The sequence below is a fragment of the Aptenodytes forsteri genome, unplaced genomic scaffold, assembly GCF_000699145.1.
Source record: "Aptenodytes forsteri isolate BGI_AS27 unplaced genomic scaffold, ASM69914v1 Scaffold55, whole genome shotgun sequence".
NCBI classification, from domain to species: domain Eukaryota; kingdom Metazoa; phylum Chordata; class Aves; order Sphenisciformes; family Spheniscidae; genus Aptenodytes; species Aptenodytes forsteri.
This window is the reverse complement of record NW_008796063.1, coordinates 646,192-651,452: the sequence shown is the minus strand read 5'-3', so window position 1 is coordinate 651,452 and position 5,261 is coordinate 646,192.

Sequence of the window (5,261 nt, the reverse complement as noted above, 5' to 3'; positions counted from 1 at the left end):
AATGGCGAAGGCAAATGGGAGCCCCGCCTCAGAGCGGGCCCCCCTCTCCGGGGCGGAAGGAGCGAGGAGGGCGCCGCGGGACGCGGTGCTCGCTCCCCTTCCCTCCCCCAGCCCCTGGGATGTGGGTCGCCAAGCAGGCGGATCCTGCTCAGACACACCAGCGAGACGCAACGAGCCCCCGCGCTGGCGGGGGCGTCGCGGCGGGGGGGGGGGGGGGGGGCTGCGGCCTCCTGACAGCCTAGTCCCCCTACCGCGCCGCCTCCTGCCCACCCCTGAGCGGAGAGGGTCGTCTCTCCCGCAGCCTGTCTTTGGGGAGATGCAGGGGGTGTACCCAGCCCTTGTTTGTAAGCTGCCCTCGGGGGGACGTGTACAGAAAGCATGGGAAAGATTGGACATGGGTGTCCATCTGAGGGGGGACCCCAGAGAGGTTGTGTCCCAGGGGCACTGCCAGCGCCGGGCACCGCCGAAAACAGCAGCCCTGTGCCACGCTTCCACGCGTGTCAGGGAGAGCCCGCCCTACCCAGGCTGAACAGCCTGCCTGAAGCTGCCTCCACGTACGGGACATTCCCGAGCTATCAAGAGTGCCGATGAAATGGATAACGTGCATGACAACGCACAGAATTAAACTGCATGTGGAATTAAACCTGTAGTTTGGCTAAAAAAAAATACCATCAGCATTAGAAAAAGGTGATCTAACAAAATATGTCTGACCGCAAAATAGGAGCCCAGCAGATGATGATATATTGAAACATTGCAATACAAGTATATGGCATAAACAGTACATAAGTACTCTTTCAGGTTGTATCTTTCATGTGAATGGTATCAATTTAAATCAAATAGAATTTAAAATTAACCTGGGCAGCAAAGTTAACTAAAGTTTATGCCAGCATAAACCTACAATAGCTCAGTGACCTTCAAACAAGTTGAAATAATGATTGACATTAGACCCAAAGCACTGAGGCTCAAGTTCGAGTATTTCCTGATACCTCCACTTCCAGTGAATAGTGTTGGGTTTTTTTAAACGTATCCCTTGAAATCAATCATTTGACTTTATAGCCAGAGTTTTTCTTCATTTTGTCAAATGGATTTTGACTCTGCTGCATCAGGAGAACATTTATTGCCTGCTTATAATAGTACTTAGACTCTTTTGAGACAAAATCTGGGGTAATTGCATATATATAATGTCAGACAAATGTTGTTTGCCTACTTTTATGTACATTTTCAAGACATGATAGCCCTTTTCTACTAATGGAATACTCCGATGACACAAGAATGTGGACACATGTATCCTCACCAAACCAAACTAAACCAAACCATCATTCCCCTCCATCCTACCCATGAAGTTTCACAGAGGAAAGACAAGCCTCCACTCCAAAGAAGGGACCCCCCCTCAAAGACATGGATTTTCAGCTGCCACTTCTACCATAAAGCAAATGGCTGAGGGAGAGACATAGCCAGAAGCTCAGCAACACACAAGAGCTGTTGAGACAGTATGAAACTACAGCTTCTAGGCTGTGGAAGAGATAAGTTCTTGGTGTGCTCCAGCCATTTCAGGATTGGTGCACATGGGTAAGGATGCCCTTCCCTAGAAAAAAAGAGAAGGAGATACAGAATAATAATTCATTGGTATGGCTCTTTTCCCATGTCTACAGGTCTCTTTTCAACAAACCACTATGCTGAAAAACCCGTAACTGAAGTTCTCTAGGAGCGGCAGCTTGGACATAACAGTCTCAGATGTATACCTGACCTTTAGAACCTATGGAGCCCTTGGCCATTTTCTTCACTAACACTTATCTGTAGTCTTCCTCCATATTTTGAGGAAAGGTGAAGAAGGAAAAAGAGGAATCTCTTTTTCTCTCTACCATCAGCATTAATTCAAGCAACACCAAATGATTTTAGGGTAAGTGACAAAGGGTTGTTAAGTTGATCTTCCTGCAAAGTATCTTTATCATACAGATACTGTCACAGCTTCTGTTGTGAAGGTAGACTACATTGCTCATCTACTCTATCTAAGCATGCACAAGTAATCTTAGAAAGTTGGGAAAGAATCAACATATTTCCAAAAAAGGGAGCGCTCAGTGAATTTGGATCTATAGTGTGAACTTGGAAAATATGTTTTCCTTAAAATGCAATTATTGCAAATGGTTGCTATTATGCAAATATCTTTATTAGTGCAGGGACTCCTAAATTAACAGAAGTAACATAACAGCTTTTGGAGCCATTAGCATACCAGAAGTTATTTGATCAGTCAGCTTTAACAAGGAAACATCTAAGAACTCATTTTCCCTTTGGATCATATCTATTTAAAGGAACTATTTCACACTGAAGCCAGTAATGCCTATGGCACAGTTTAAACTGAAACGGATGGTAATAAAAAATAACCTCTGGAAAAGTTGCTGTTAGGGCAAGCTTTGAAAGAGATGAGTTTCCAGGTGATGTCAAAGCAGATTTATTTCTCATCATTTTGAACAATTCATTAGAATGCAGACCTAAAATTCTGAAAAATATAACTGTTTTTAATACATACACTGGGAAGCATTTGCCCTGCTTACTCCTTCAAAACTTATCAGCCAACCATTGAGCCATTATCCAGCCAAACAGTTTAATACTGTCTGGCCAGTACCATATTACAAGAAAACACAGAGCAATGCCAGAGTTTGGAGAAAGATCTGCATCTTTTTAGGCTGTCCCCAAATCTCATACCCCAAGGTGGATAACTGGTTTTAGTGTGCTCTCAGATCCCAGTTCTCAGGCTGATATGAATGGGAGAGCCACAGTATTTGTGGTTGGTGCAAATAATTATTGATTTCTTTACGTGTGTTCCAACACAAAGCTTCACAAATTTGTTCAGATAATGGATACATGCCCAACTATATAGCAGTAAAGGATGAGCAACAAAGCTGCATTAGGGAAGTAGTTTCCTGGTGGGACTCCTTTGAGTGCTGGGGCCAGTTAAGTGACACAATCTGGCTGTAGCACAGTGCTTTAGTCTTTTGTAGGATACATAGAGGTATGAGGGTCTATACGATTTAATGCAGCATTAAGCTGAACCCTGGGTAGATTCTACTTCGTGTCTCCTGTGTAGACTTATCAGCTTGATTAGAGCTAGCTTTAATAAAACTGTTTATGATTTTGCACTTCACATCTTAGCTTGGTTATAGTTAGTACCTTGCTCTGAATAACAAGGAGACTAATACTCTGTCAGTGGAGAAAATATAGAAACAGTATGGTGTATCCCCCTCACTGCAATTCATTGTTTCATGTTTGCTGTTTTCTTCCTGAATGCTTAGTTAAAAAAAAACAAACCAAAACTTGTGCTATATTCTTACAGGAAAATCCCAAGGAGAGACGAGAGAGTGCAAAGAGCTTCCACCAGTCCTCTGCACCCTGTGTTGAAGGGCCAGGTATGCTGAGCTCCTGTGGTAAGGACACTGTTCCCATGTAGGACTGAGGGTATACAGAGATCTAAGAGCATGGCACAGGTACATAGAGTCATGAATGGCTTGGCTGGTCCATGGATCATCATTTAGAGGGAGTCTGTAGAGTGCCAGTAAATTATATGGAAGCAGGAACACTGTTCTTTATGCAAACAGCTCATAGCCATTGACTTCTAATACTTCTTTGATATTTTAAGGCAGTTCTTTCAGAATCATTTAAAGTGGCTTTTGAGAAGTAGTCCAGCAAATTGACTTTTAATGAGAAACAAACAGGTTCTATGTGAACAGCTATGGCAGCTGCTTCCTTTAGTTCCTGTTCCCCAGTAGGTGTGTACACTTTAAATAAATCATCATTTTTTATTCGCAGCAGGAGCAATGGTCTTGGATTCCCGAAAAGGAATAACGGATAGGCAGAGAGCAGCTCAGCAGCCCATGGGGGAGGGCTGTTGAAGGGATAAGTAGACAAATTTAATGGAAAATTTTCCTTGATTATACTTAAGTAAAGGCAAAAAGAGCACTGCTCAAGGCTTCTCCACTGAAACTGAGATGTCTAGTTATCCTTCTCAAACGTGGTAAACTTCTGCAGTGGCAGTCAGTGAGCTTTCTGGGTGGTGTTTACTTATTTAAAGTATATACTGTTTTTCATCTTTTTTTTTTTTTTTTTCTTTTTTGTTCCTTAAAGGTTACATATTTAGGAATTGAAGAGGTCAAAACAAAGTTTTAGTCCACGTATTGATAGAAGGCTCAGTTGGTCATTACTGGAGCCAAACCAATTTATCAAGCTTAAGTAAACTCAGGACACATAGACTACTTTTAAGATCATTATCAACTCAATCTATTGCTCTATGACACTGAAAGTCATCCAATAAAATAACACAATTATTAATATGCTAGCTTACTTTACATCTGAAAGCTAATTTTAAAACTAATTTTTTAAGACCATTTGGACTTCACCTCCATTCCATTTAATAAAGCCATAAGTCTGCACGGCTGTTATAGACAGCCCTCCACACTGGCTCTGATTCTGTTCTCACTCAGATAATGGAATGGAAACTCCCATTGACTTCAGTACTAGCAGAGACACGCCAGTATTCACCATAGTTGTAAAACTCACAAGCTCGGAAAATCTCACAAGTATTTAAGCCATATCACAGCATTTTTGACTTTTTTCTGCTTTAACCATCTTTTTTTTTGGCCCACTCTGTTTGTCAACCTTAGAATTTTGGCTTAAGGCACACAAGATTCTCATCAAAAACAGAAGGCAAGGTAAAATTAAGGCAGGCAGTCCTTTTAAAAGGATCATCAGTCTCAGTAAATTCTAGTAAAAGCAAATTAAAGTAATGCTGGTGAGCTTTCTCTATATGAACACAAATATTAATGGATATGTGTAGACAGACTCTAAATAAGCTGGTAAGTCTCTGCTGTGGCAGTGTGTTCTGGTATACCCAGCTTGTACCACTGTTAATCAGCATATTGCTGAAATGGAGGTCAAATAACAGTATTAAAAAGCTTCCGTTGCATCTTTATGGCATAGCACTGTGAAGTGACAGCTACAGGGCCTCAGCGCCTGGGGACTTTCAGAATTTTCTTTATATCATGGACAGAGAAAAGAAAAATGAAAATGCAATGAACATCACTTGTAGCGGATTGGTATAGATCCATTCCTTCACATTCTCAACAGGCTTGGGAGTGATAAGGTCAAGGACTCAGAAGTACATGAATAAAATAAGCACTGGAAAATGTAAGAGGTAGAGATCAGTGGAGTAATTGCAAATAAGCAAACATGATCACGGGTTGTATTTGGTTTGTGTGAAAATGTATTTG